The sequence below is a fragment of the Delphinus delphis genome, chromosome 19 (assembly GCF_949987515.2).
Source record: "Delphinus delphis chromosome 19, mDelDel1.2, whole genome shotgun sequence".
In the NCBI taxonomy this organism is placed as follows: Eukaryota; Metazoa; Chordata; class Mammalia; order Artiodactyla; family Delphinidae; genus Delphinus; species Delphinus delphis.
In genome coordinates this window covers 48,369,178-48,383,781 of record NC_082701.1, presented here as the reverse complement: position 1 = coordinate 48,383,781, position 14,604 = coordinate 48,369,178, and the positions used below count along the sequence as shown (strand labels likewise).

Here is a 14,604-nt window from a genome sequence, read left to right as displayed (position 1 = left end):
ATCTCTAAGTTTCTGAAAAGACTCATATCTACTTTTAGATCTTGTTATAATAACCTAAAATGCTGAAAATTAACTTTACTTCTCTTTGTTCCCAACAGATATAGCAATAACCTTGCAGTCTTCAAATTATTTCTGTTTTGTTTATTTTTGCTAACAGTCCTGTCCTGATTTCATTATCATTACATCTAATACCTCCCACATGTCTAGTCAGTGATCCTCATCTTTTCTTTTGACTCTTGCTTTCCACCACCTTAGGTCAAGTTCTTGTTACTAGTTGAACATCTTTTGTGTCGGCCTGCACTTCATCCTAGATATTTGTCCTGGATACAACTGCCATGTTAGTCTTCACGAAGCTCAGCTCATTTATTGCATTGGTTCTTTTATGGGTCGGACAATATCTTAGGAACAACAAGCACTTCAGGGCTTGTTTTCCTTACCCATACTATTTTCCAGTCAGAAAAGAGCTTGGCGACAACAACGAATTGAGAGGAAGGAAATAATAGGTTGAAGCCTAAGCTTATATGTGATTTTACCTTATAAACAGTACTTTATAAATTTAGGAAATAATCAAGAGTTTTTTTTACCTTGATAGTATATTGCAAATAAAATAAATAAGTACGAATGAAGTGTCACAAACTAATTTTGTAAGGGATTATATATTCTTTGTTGGTGGGATTAGAGTTAATTTATACTTGATCATAACATACACGTCTTTAAAGTATACTTATCAAGATTAAGGTTCATGTAAAAAGAAGATGGAGGCAAATAATAATGTTGAATCAAAATACCTCCTTGCATAGAATAGGTTAATTGAAAAACAGTATAATATACTGTTAATGATGAAACTAAACTGAGAACTTACAATTAAAGGTGTAGGAAGCAATAACTGGAAATCTTGGCAAACAGGTCAGCACTGCTTACACATCCTTCTTTAAAGTTGCAAGTCCTACATATAAATTCATTCGTGCATTGTAATGGCTGTGCACTGTTGTAGAAGGGTGTGTGTGGCAGCTGGACATTAGATAGGACAGAATTTTGAATTAAATTAATGCTCTAATATTTTAATGGTTAATTTAAGTTACTATTCCTAACTTATTGTGTTACTATTAAGCTCAGGCTTCTGTGTAAAAAATTATAGTCTTTGAACTGTGTGTTTTTCATCGGTAAGAACTGAGTAAACGATTTTGCATTTTGTTTTCAGTCTGAAGCTCATCCTCATCATGAGGATCCTTTGGCCCACCTATGGCCAAAGACAAACATTCTTTGGGAAACATTGATTAATAAGTAATTAAGGGGAGTTTCCTGGTGGTATAGTGGTTAAGATTTCACTGCCGTGGCACAGGTTCAATTCCTGGTTGGGGAACTGAGATCCCACAAGCTGTGTGGTGCCGCCAAAAAAACAAACAAACAAAAAAGTAATTAAAGCAGACGTACTTAACTAGCATTCAGGGACCCAGTCTTGTCTATTGTATGTTGATTAACAATTACTAGTAGCTTCCCTCTTATGCTCATATAGTCCCCCTCTTTCTGAAATGTATCTCGTCATTCATTCAACTCAAATACTCGACCCATTTCCCGTGCCAAGGGTCTGGAATGTGTGTTCTGTTTCTTTTGCCACTTGAGATGAGGTCCATTTCAAATTTCCCTTCTTTCATGAAGTTATTGCTCTTCATCCCCAAGCAAATTCTTCCCTTTCTGAAGTACTGTAGCACCTAGAGTCTTAACTTTTAGCCATTTATGAATTTGTCTTACTGCTCTTGTTACATGTGATATGATGCAGTTGGGAAATAATGCCTCAGTAATACCCAATTCCAGTCATCTGTTTGGATTGCACTAAAAGTGAAATCATTTGAAAATTAAGAAATCACATCAGACTCCATGACTTAACTAATACCTTCTATAAAAGGGCCTATGTTTTACTCATCTACCTAATGCACAGAACAAGGTAAGCTGTAGGGTTGAGGTGCCCACATAATCTTTATTTTTTATTATTATTATTTTTTATAAAGTTATTTATTTTTACTTATTTATTTTTGGCTGCGTTGGGTCTTCGTTGTTGCGCGTGGGCTTTCTCTAGTTGCAGCAACTGGGGGCTACTCTTCGTTGTGCGCGGTCTTCTCATTGCGGTGGCTTCTCTTGTTGCGGAGCACGGGCTCTAGGCATGCGGGCTTCAGTAGTTGTGGCACGCGGGCTCAGTAGTTTTGGCGCACAGGCTTAGTTGCTTCGCGGCATGTGGGATCTTCCCGGATCAGGGCTCGAACCTGTGTCCCCTGTGTTGGCAGGTGGATTCTTAACCACTGCGCCACCAGGGAAGCCCCACATAATCTAAATGTCTCTGTCATTACATGATTTTTATGCCCATGGCTATACTGTAGAAACCTGTTGCTTTGTGGCAGATTTAGCGAGCTCTAGTCTATCACTCAAACTCTTCTTTTTTTTTTTTTTTTTGCGGTACGCGGGCTTCTCACTGCTGCGGCCTCTCCTGTTGCGGAGCACAGGCTCCAGACGTGCAGGCCCAGCGGCCATGGCCCACGGGCCCAGCCGCTCTGCGGCATGTGGGATCCTCCCGGACCGGGGCACGAACCCGTGTCCCCTGCATCGGCAGGCGGATTCCCAACCACTGCGCCACCAGGGAAGCCCTCAAACTCTTCTTAAAGACTTGCTTTTTTCATACACTTTCTGAATATCCTCAGTCTCTGTAGTCTTGTGATAGGATGATGTGAAATAAAACCCACAAGAAGCACTTGAAAAATGTACATTCTATTTGGGTTGAATGAAAAGTAAATTTAATTTAGTATTTTTTAATGATGTAATTTTTTACATCAAAATCTATAACTTAATTTTAACTGGAAGCATTAGTGTTGATGTACTTGATCCAGATTTTCTTTATTTTACTTTTATTGTGGTAAACACACAACCTAAATCTACCCTCTTAACAATTTTTATGTGTACAGTATTGTTAACTATATGCACATTGTTGTACAGTATATCTCTAGAGCTTTTTCATTTTGCACGACTGAAACTTCTCTACCCCTTGAACAACAACTCTCCATTCCCCCTCTCCTCAGGCCTTGGCAACCACCACTTTATGTTTCTATCAGTGTGACTACTTTAGATACCTCATATAAGTGTAATCATGTAGTATCTGTGTCTCCTGTATAAAGATTATTAATAATTAATAACCATATCCTTTTTCTAATTCAGGTGTGGGATGGGATGAAGAGAGAGGAGATAGGGAGAAACAAATCCTCCCTTTCCCATAGATCAGCAGCATGGCCACATTCTATACCACTAGACAAAAGGACTTTGGTCTTTTGGTTCTGTATCAAGGCTAGAGGGATTGTATTAATTCTCTGTTGCTGTGTTACAAATTACCTAAAATTCAGTGACTTAAAACAGCATTTCTTTTTTTTTAAAGTGTCATTTTATTTTATTTAATTAATTAATTAATTAATTAATTAATTAATTAATGCTGTGTTGGGTTTCTGTGCGAGGGCTTTCTCTAGTTGTGGCCAGCGGGGGCCACTCTTCATCACGGTGCGCGGGCCTCTCACTATCGCGGCCTTTCTTGTTGCAGAGCACAGGCTCCAGACGTGCAGGCTCAGTAGTTGTGGCTCACGGGCCTAGTTGCTCTGCGGCATGTGGGGTCCTCCCAGACCGGGGCTCGAACCCGTGTCCCCTGCATTATCAGGCAGATTCTCAACCACTGCGCCACCAGGGAAGCCCTAAAACAGCATTTCTTATCTCATGGTTACCATAGGCCAGGGTTCCATGTATGACTTGGTTGACTCTTCTGGCTCTGGGCTCCTTATAATGCTGCAGTCAAGGTGTTGGTTGGCACTGCAGCCATCTCAGGGCTCAGCTGTGGTGGGTGGATCTGCTTCCAAGTTCAGTCAACTGGTTTTTGTCAGGTTTCTATTCCTTATAGGCTATTGACTGAGTCCTAAGTTTTTTGTCACATGGGCCTCTTCATAGGTCAACTCACAACTTGCTGGTTGGCTTCATCAGGGAATAAGTAAGATGATAAGAGAAGATAAGCTATGGCTGTAGTGGATGTTACTGTCTCTGTCCAGAGGGAAATAATCATATCCCAGCCTGCTGGGCATGTTGCCTACTGATAACTCATAGCTGAGTTGCTTTCTAGGAGTGTTGCCCTTAGCTAAAAGAGATCACTTGCCCAAGTTAGTCCCCTTCCCCAGAGGCCACTTGCATCCAAGGACTAGTTGGTTTGGGTAAGGGATGGGTTGATACAAAGGCTTGGACTTTTTTCTCAATTTGGGAATTATCTGAAGGGCCATTCCAGTGTGGGATTGACTGAAGCCTTTATTTCAACTGCCCCCCTCAGTTCATCTTCTTCTTCTGTTTAGATCTATTTCCCTCACTCTTGTTTTTGGAAGCACTTCCCAGTAAACAAATACCTGTCTGAGAATCTGTTTCGTAGATAACCTCACCCAGGATAGTAGGCATTGTGTAACCCAGCACAGTTAGATAGAAGATTTTCTGCCTTACCTCGTTGCATATGTGTATGCATGAATCTAGAGTCATTTCTCACAAATAGAAGTATATGTGGCTCCATGTATACGGCTTCTGTTCCTCCTAGGTGGCCATATTTTCTTCATGGCTTATTTGAGACCACATTTGGAGTATGTGATTATCACAATAGGACCACATCCTTGATGGGTTTCATATTCAGATCATTTAAGGATTAGCCTCCACATCTCACCCGTATCTCCTTAAAATTAGGGCTCCTTAAACGTTGAGGCTTTCTGATCTCTTGTGTTACAGTAAGATTATGAAGAAAAGTGCAGACTCTACTGAACCTGCTTCAAGGATGCATCCACCTCACTCCCACTAATACAGGTGATCTATAGTGATCTTGTTGACTGAGGTAAGGAGGAGACTAAGCTATCTCCAGTAAATTTTAAAACATAAGACAGATAGGAAAAACAAATATCAGAACAAAATACAGGAGAATATCAAGGTAGAGAAGGATTTATTAGGCACCAGTAACACCCATAAAAGGAAAAAATTTGATAAATTTGGCTGTATCAAAACCAAAAACTTAAATATTATGACAAGACAAAGTAAACAAGTATAAGCGGCAAACTGGGAAAAATTTTCTGTAAATCTAATATTCAGGATTTCTATCTAGAATCTACAGACTTTTGCAAAGCAATAAGAAGAATATCAGCACAAAGGACAATGATATGAATAGATAATAAATAGAAGCAAAAAGAAAGATGATGGTTGTTATACATGCAAAAATTAATTCAGCTGTATTTGTAAGCAGAAATACGAAGTTACAGGGGATGACATCAAATCCATCAGGTTGTCAAAAACCAAAATGTCCAAGAAACCCAAGTGTTGGTGAAGATTTCGGGAAGTGGTGTACCTGAAATACTGGTATGAGTGAAGTTGTTCTGTCAACATTGGAGAGCAATTTGGTAATATCTACTCAATTTGAAAACACGTATCCTGCGATTTAGGTGTATAGGTTAGAGAAACTCCAGCACATGTGTACAGAGAGACATGATACAAGGATATTGCTTGCAGTATTGTGTGTAATTTTTAAAAGGCCTATCAGAATTGATCAGTTACTATTAATATCAGTTACAATATTCTATTGTATCAGCTAAAATACCTAATGTAGACTTAGTAATATATAATCACATGGTTAAATCTCAACACAAATCTTTTTTTTTTTTTTTTTTTTTTTTTGTGGTATGCGGGCCTCTCACTGTTGTGGCCTCTCCCGTCGCAGAGCACAGGCTCCGGACGCGCAGGCCCAGCGGCCATGGCTCACGGGCCCAGCCGCTCCGCGGCATGTGGGATCTTCCCAGACTGGGGCACGAACCCGTGTCCCTTGCATCGGCAGGCGGACTCTCAACCACTGCGCCACCAGGGAAGCCCTCAACACAAATCTTGAGTAGGAAAAGCAATTTGCAAAAAAAAGTATGATATCATTTATGTAAATTATAAAGTAAAACCAACTATATTTTATTCTATCATAGTTATCCGATAGAATAAAAGTTTTTTTAAAAAGAAAGGACTAGAAGAAATATATAAAATTCTTAAAATTTGTAGTACTACTTAACTTTAGGGAGGAAGAGAGGGACCTGGGAAACAAAGGGGCTTTGCCCTGTTTTTTTTTTTTAAACTGTCAATCTTCCAGCACATTTGCCTCACCTTCTTCCCTCTCCACAGAAAACTAACGTAATAAGGAAACCAGGGGCTGCCTGTTTGCCACATCCAAAGGCTTAATTTTAGTTTAGTGGGTTTTTTTTGGCTGCACCATGAGGCGTGTGTGATCTTAGTTCGCCCGACCAGGGATTGAACCTGTGCCCCCTGCAGTGGAAGTGGGGAGTGTTAACCACTGGACCGCCAGGGAAGTCCCTTAGTTTTGATTTTTAATCTCTGTAGCAATTGAATTGAATTGACTATTGATCTCCCTTCTAGAAACATCTTCTCTAACCCATAAATATCATGGCTCTATTTTGGTTCCTTCTGAATTTGACTGCTACCTTTATAGTTGCAGCTATATATAAGGGAAAGTAAATCTCTTTTCCATCTCAGCTCCCCAGTTCTGCTATCAGAAGTAAACACTGTTTAATCTTTCAGAAATCTTACTCTCCCCCTAACACACATGTACACACAAGTGTGATTTTGTGTCTGTGTTTATAACATAAATGTATACATAGCATACACTCTGTACTTTCCATTTAACATTGTCTTGATATTTTACTAGCTCAATAATGTATATCTGCTTCCCTTTTAACAGTTGCATGTTATTAAGGATTAAGATTTATATCTTGAAATGAGAGGTAACACCAAGAACAGCTGACCCTGAGCTCATTTCATTTCTTGTTAATGAATATTTACAAAGGCACTGTTTTCTTGGGAAAGAAGGGGCTCTGTAGGAGTACCATAGACATTATCCAGGCCATTAGAGAGCTGTTCACCTAGCCAGTTAGACCAGGCATAAAAAAGGTTAAACCACTCGCAGAGCTCTAGTGGGAGTAGAAACACGGTGCAGCTTTGAGAAAGTATGACTGATACTGAATGGTTAGGACAGAGGTTAGACGTAGGGCTGCAGGTGAGATTAGAAGTCTCTAGAGTAGAGATGGCCATTCATTTGGTATAGAGAGCAGTACATACTAGGGCCAAAGACAGCATCTTGCACAATTTCCACATTTAGGGGACAGAAACATGTGGGCTGCCTGGTCACAAGGAGGAGAGCTAGGAGAGTGAGGTATTACCGACCTCAGAAAGGAAGTGTGTGGATGGTCACCAGTGCATGACATAAGGAAAAGAAAAAGAATAGTTCAGTTTGGGGGAAAAACAGATGGATTGGTGATAGGGGGAGAGTTGTTGTTTAGTAAGTAGTATATTTGGTGGCAGTGTAGAATGAATTGGAACTTTTGGAATCATCTGTGTGAAAGATAATGGGGAAAACTTCCTTGATACACTAAGCTATTTAACTCATGGACTGCTTTCACTTAAGAATGGTTGAGCTTATTGGGACACTTACCCTTGAATGACGAATTACTTTCAATATTGTCTTTAACATCAAAAAGTGTTAAAAAAAGTGTTTTTTTTTTTTGGAAATCACGCTTGTCTGCTTTTTATTTTTTTAGGCCTTTTAGAAAGATTAAATTGTGTAGCCACATGGAAAACTAATGATTTGATTCTAGTTTTAGAAATAAATGGAACAAGACACTTTCCAACTAAACCATCTCCAGATTTGTAGGTTAGAAATCAAGAATAATGAAGTGTAAGTTTGAGGCAAAAAATAGATACTTAAGTTATTTTGTAAAGACATACAGTTGATATAATTTCCATTAATATAAAAATGGTGTGATTTTTTAACAAAGTCACACAACAGAAGATTTATTTTAAACCAGAAATGGGATATGCTTACAAATTGTAAATGACTGTTTTAGGTCAGCACTGTTTATTTGAGTGTTATGCAGGTAATTCAGTTTCACATTTCTCTTTCTAGAGAAAAGAACAACAAACTTGCTTTTTCTGTACCAAGGCCTTTTGTCTGTTTAGAATATATTTTATTTAAAGGCGGGGCGGGGGGAATAGATTTTTCTTTTCCTGCTGAAGAAGAAGCTAAAGCTATTTAAAGCTGGGTCCTAACTACTAAAAGGCTCAAATACCTGATTTTAGGTAGTTAATGACTTTCTATAGTCAGTCCTCTCTGGAGTATTTTTCTTTAAAACCTCACATGGAAACAGGTTTTAAATGGTTCTTTTGTGACCCTGAAATTTCTTGTTCATATCATAAGGGAATGATTACTGAATGCCCGAGCTCTATACCCAGTTCTTTTTCAGCCCTGAGAGGTTAACTGGGCAGGGGTAAATTTGGGTGTGATATGTAGTCTTTGGAAAAACACTTAAGTAACGTAACCTAAAAGTTACAGTCCTATTCATAATGATTTCTCTTGAGTATCAGTCTATGTCTTTAGATTTTCTAATAAAACGTGTGCACATATGTGTATCTGTGTGCAAACAATAGAACCTGATTGCTGGTGAAGGTGGTATATTCATATTTGGTGGATTCAGTGCTTTGCTGGGGACCATTTACATTGATTGGTATGAGCCCTTTGGAGAGAAATTTAGCAGTCATTCTACTTCTCAGGAGCTGTCTTAGGGAAGTAGTCTAAATTCAGGAAATAGGCACATGTTCGGCCATAGATAAGCCCACAGCTTTCTTCTTGCCCACATCAGACCTCTGGTATGGTTGAATTCGGGTGATTGTAATATTGATAAATTCATTCGGGGATTTAGAAGAAGACACACTGAACTTTTCACACATCTGGTGTGAGTTAAATATTTGCCATGGCTCTAAGTACATTTGGCTTCATTGTTAGGAGTTTAAAATTATATCCCTTGGATTCCCAGTCATCTTCTATTAGACTTCTTTGTGACCAGCATTGGCTTGGCAGGTGATACAGACTTCAGTGTTTCTGGAGTACTTGATCCGATGTAATAGTAATAGGTATTCTCCTCCCCTGCTCCCGCTACATACTCAAAGGACACATTCATATAATAAAAGCTCTGAAAAGTCCAATCATTTAATTAGACTTTTTTTAATTTAATTGAAACTAGTGTTTTTTTCTAACCTTTTGAACAGGAAACTCTGCCACTTATTAATTAGCTCTGTGACCTTGTCTTTCTTTTCTCTGTAAAAGGGGGAAACCCCTTCATATGGTGATTATGAGCATTACATGAGATAAGTTTGTATAGCACTTTGTATACTGCTTGGCACATAATAAGCACTCGATAAGGTGGTAGTTGTTTTTATTTAGCTGTGGTTCTTCTAGTCGAATTGAACACATGAGATTAGCAGATACAAAACAATAGGGAACTCTAATTGGGAGAGGTCAGTTGTCAGAGGCTTCACGGATAATATAGGTTTGGACTGAACCTAGAGAAATCTAAGTTAAAGCTTAGTAATAGAACTTTCTTCACTGATGGAAATAATCTATATTTGCATTGTCCAACATGGTAGTCAGTAAACATACTGAGCACTCGATATGTGGGTAGTGTGACTGAGGAACTAAATTTAAAATTTTATTAACAATTATTTGAATTTAAAATGAAATGGTTGTATGTGGCTATCATATTGGAAGAGCACAAAAGTGAGCTTAAAGTGAAATGAAAAATTTGTTTCCCAAGAAATGGAATGCAAATAAAAATTTCTAATCAATCAATTCTTTTGTAATTTATAAAATCATTATATAATGCTGTTTGCTTTCTTGTAGGTCTCCAATTGAGAAACATGGCACTGTTTTTCCTGCACTCTACCCACCTATTGCTGGACTTCTGTTGTAACAAGTTGGCAAACACTGGCTGGAACTGGGCTGCAATAAAACATGCCAGTATCAATGCTGACAAGAGCCTAACAAGTGCCAACTTACAGATGATTACGCATTTTGAATTCTAATGAACTGTTTTAACCTTCAGGAAGAATTGTAAAGACCTGTACATAGCACAACATGATCCGGATAATATATATACTGTTCATGTACATCCACAAACACACCTTGTACCAAATAATGCTTTCTTGTAGTAGAATAAGAATCGTGTAAATTCTAAAAGATTTTAGCAGGTTTTCTTTCCCTATTCATTGTTTCTTATCAGTTTTAAAAGACTCCTTAAAGCATGTCAGATAAAAAGCAATTAGGATTAAAAGTTTCCATTTAATTTCCTTTAAACCATTGAGGCTTCATTAAACTCTTTTCACTTACTAAACTTTGTATCTTCTTTGTTTTGACACACTCCCCTTTGCTTTTATCTCTTCTGTCTGCCAGGATCATTTAGTTCAAATACTGAAACACTCAATAAGCAACTACTTGATTTTTAATGATGACTTCAGAGGAATGGTCATCACTAGGTGCTTCATCCCTTTTGTATTATACTTGCACCCATCTCTTGGATTGGATATAGCAATAACATTTTTTTCATTGTTGAGAGCTCTTGAATTCAGTCATTATCCCCAAGAACTAAAAAGAGTTGGTTCTGAATTCAATTCAGATTTAAAATGATTGAAATTTACCCCAAACAATACAAAATTCTGATTTGGTTTTATTTTTGCCCTCAGTTACCTAATGTGAAGGTTGGATGAATAAAGCATGCACAGCTGCAGGCTTTCTACTTAACTTCTGGGTTTGCTATTAAAAATGCTGTTTACCCACACACCCTTCTCCTTAGCTCTTCATATTTCTTTGCCTCTATCCTCTATACTGCAGATTTTTCTCACCTATTGTACAAAGAAATTGCGATGTATATTTTCATGTAATTTGATTTTGGAATTCTGTCACCTTATGTAGTGAGTTCTTCCAAAATATAATTTTTTTCCAATAATTGTCAAGTTGTTGGCTTTTATTGTATTGAATGAAGGTTATAATACTGAGTGCCAGAGAAGTGCAGTTTAGAAAAATCTCAGGTTGTTTCCTTATGCAAACAAATTTAATACTTGAAAATCACATGGCCATGGCAGTATATGTATTGGGTTCTGTATAGATTCTTATGTGAATCCCAAAGCATTACAGGGATGTAAAGGCTTTGTTATTTGACATATACAGATTTTGCCACTGACATACTGCACTTGGATTTTTATTACTGTTTGAGCATAAGTATATTTCATATCATAAGTTTTCAAAAATAATTTCAGGAAATGTAAAATGAGCATGTGCAGTGTTAAAGGTGTGCCCAGGTTCCTCTGTGTTTGGTGTGAGGCTGGGACTTGGAGGTAGTCTTTGGCATATAAGGGATAGAACTTGAGACAGTACCTGATGGGACATGGTGATTAATTGTGAGAATCAGTGAGAATTGGTGCATCTCTGCTCGGGGGGGTTTGGAGAAATGCTTGGGCAGAAGAATGAAAGGATTCCTGCAAGGAGCCAGTCCTTTATGAACTTGCATGTCTTTTAAAGCAGAAGTAAAATAATTGAGGATGTAGTCACAGTAGAGAGTGATTTTTCTAAATGTCAGTCTCTTCTTCACTCTGAAGCATTAAAAAAGCCCATAAATGTGTAATGGCTGAATGTGAAATTGTTTGATTCATTGCAGCCCAATTTTCTTCAAGAACTTGGCGTGTGACTTTACTTTTTCAAAGACTCTGTAAACACTGTTGCCCCAAAGTGCCAGCAGTACTGCATGCCTACCTGGGACTTTGAATGCAATCCCTTTTTATTCTTAAATCAGAAATTGTTCACATGGTGCTTGCTTGTGGCAAGATGGAGTCTGAATTTTGTTCTCCTATTGCTGTAATTCTGCTAGCAATCTCTTGAGTTAAAACCTGGGATTTGACTCTTCAGAGAGGAGCAAATGACCTAGTAACTCAGGGACAACTATTCTTGAACTTCAAGTGCCACATTAATGCAGTTACTTTGGTGTAACCATGTGTTCTTTAGGGCTAGATCATGGGGGGTAGAAGGAGAGCCAGGAATGAGTGCACGTCTCATGACACCCCTTTCCACCTGGTGCCCTGAGTGTGCTACATATGGAAACACAGGCCTCGAGAGATGTTTTGGCTTCTTTTCCTCTGTCAGAGGTGTCATCTGTGCCTTTCCCAGTGTTCATCTGACTGTGAATCTAAATGCCTCTACATTTGATATTAAACCACACTCAGGTGACACTGATCCAGGTGGCTTTTGTCCCAGCAGTGCCTCATCATTAGTGTGAGTCTTGTCTGCTTTAGGAAAAGGATTTTTCTCCCTGACCTCGTGCCAACCATCAACAACACCTGCATAGTCTTACGGATTGTAGAACCGTTGCCTGTTTCCTAAATTTATTCCAAGTTCTTGTAAAGGCTTATCGATTTCAGTCTGTGCTCATAATAGGATGGGTGAGCTCAGTGGCTTTCTGGCCTCTTGTGAGTTTAAAATCCAAATGAGGTTGGTTTTCTTGTCATTACAAGGTAATATTTTTGTGAGGTTATTCCACTAGTTCTGTGATTACTTGGGTGTCATAGTGTCTTTAATGGCCTTCATTCTTGGTTGTGAAATTTTATTTTATATGCTCATTCACCCTCTACAGATCTCCCCGTTTGGGGTTGTGGTGCCTGTGTATCTTTGCCTGTCTGGTCCCCAGTTGGTGGAATTACCTTTTGTGTACTGCCACTTCTCAGCATCTTTGAAATTTGACATAATGTTGCTTCATTCCAGTTTTTTGTTTGTTTGTTTTTTTTTTAGTTCTGTAATTTGTTGATTGTATTTAACTATGTGAGTTCTGTTGTGATGTTTACTGTATTGTAAAGCACATCGATCATGTGATGGGTGCTCTATAAATCAATAAATGATGACTTAGAGGCTGTATCATGAGCTATTTTGGTTTCAGGATGCAGGTCTCCAAAGCAAGTTATGGGATTCTTTCTATATAAACAGCACATGATAGCAAAGGGTCCACAGGGGAATCTAGATAAAAAAATTTTAAAACCTTATTTAAAGGAGGAACCAGAGGGTAGGAAGTTCACTTTACTTCCAACCTGATATAACGGTCTTAAAATTTCCAGTACGCGGCCAACCACCATTCTTATTCAGAATTTCGTGCATGCTGATTTAGAACCTTATATAAAATAAAATGAGCACATGTTAGAGCATTATTTGGGATTTTGTCTTTGGCCTAGACTGGTTCTACCATGAAGATAAGCCAAAAGGTGAAGAACCCAGTCTCAAACGTCAACTGGAAGAGAACACAGGCACCATCTCAGTCCCCACCTTCCCTCCTCTAAACAGATGGGCAAACTTGGCCCCAATACCTGCCCAGTACCACTCAGTAAGTTAGTGGCAAATGCAGCAAGAACTGAGTACTTTTTTCCCCCTTAACAATTTTTTTCCTTTTTCTGGAGGACTGCAAACCACAACAGGATTCAGGATGTAAATATTCAGCTTTTCACCCTGCATCTTTATATATAGTTTATATGGATTTATACAGTGTTAGGTGTTGAAAGCTTGTCTGTCTTGATAGAAGTTGCCAGTGGTTTTAAGGCCTCTTCCTTACAAACTCCGAGAAAAGAACATGGAGCCTAATTTCTTAATCACAAGAAGAAAATCCTCCTTGAGAGCAGTTTGGGGAAAATGGGGGCTCAGTTTTCAGGGTTTAATTTTTCTGAAAAATATATTTGAAATAAAACTATTATAGAAAGGTCTAGATGATGTCCCTAAACTTTAAATATCAGTTGTAAGCATAATCATCTACTTGAGGTATATAGCAAAAAAGTTTTATTCCCATGCTGTCCAATGCAAATGAACAGCTTTTGACTTTGTCTACTGTGTGCAAGGCCATAGGCTTTGAGGAAGGATCAGTTGGTTTTCTCCCTCCTTCTTGTAAGAGTTGGTAACACCTCACCAAATTAAAATTGTTCGTTTTCTGGAGGACTGCAAACCCCAACGGGATTCAGGTATTTTTGATTGCTCAGTTTCAGATGGTGTAACCTGGCTGTCTCGGTAGGACTAGTCTTCTTTGTCTCTTGGAGTCTGCACACCCCACTGGGCTGCAGTGAAGGAGAAGGGAAAGGCTTTCAAAAAAGGCAGCCAGACACATCTTAGACATAGCTGCACAGAAAGTCATAGATAAGGTACTTGGTTTTCCCTTGCCAGCAGTCTCCATTAAGAACAAGTGCAGTATAATAGTACTGTGTGTGTTAGCACTGTGACCTCTCCTTTAACCCTCATGAGCACCAGTAATCGAGTTCCTATTTATTGCGCCTCCACTTTGTGGCAGGCTTGTGCTAGATGTGTTTCGTAAAGGATCTAGTCAAATTCTTACAAGGATCCTCATGCAGAATCAGGTTCAGATTAATTTCTCAAGACTGTACAGCAAGTAGGTTTCATGGCTGGGATTCAGTTTCATGACTTCCCTTACATACCGTGTGCCATTATTTCTTACCTCCGGGATATTTTTTCCCAGGTCACGTAGAGACTGAGGTGTGTTGAGGCTTGTACTTGAACCCAATTCATTGGACTGCCAGTCTAGTGATTCCCTCCCTATCATGATATGACACTACCTCCCCAGAAAGAGTCTGTTCCCCTACGCTCTTAAGGCAGGCAGCATTTTTCCCTTCCTGTACTTCATGCTCCATGTCTGGGACAAC

At 38.8% G+C, this 14,604-nt stretch overlaps 1 protein-coding gene across 1 annotated transcript in view; it reads left to right on the top strand.

Annotated features, from left to right (window-relative positions):
- The window catches only part of UBE2G1 (ubiquitin conjugating enzyme E2 G1), a 104,171-nt gene extending 91,311 nt beyond the window's left edge, over positions 1-12,860 (top strand). The window contains exon 6 of the mRNA XM_059996485.1: positions 9,770-12,860. The gene's annotated coding sequence lies outside the window, so the exon portion shown is untranslated. The remainder of the gene's footprint in view (positions 1-9,769) is intronic.
- Positions 12,861-14,604: the final 1,744 nt, after the last annotated feature.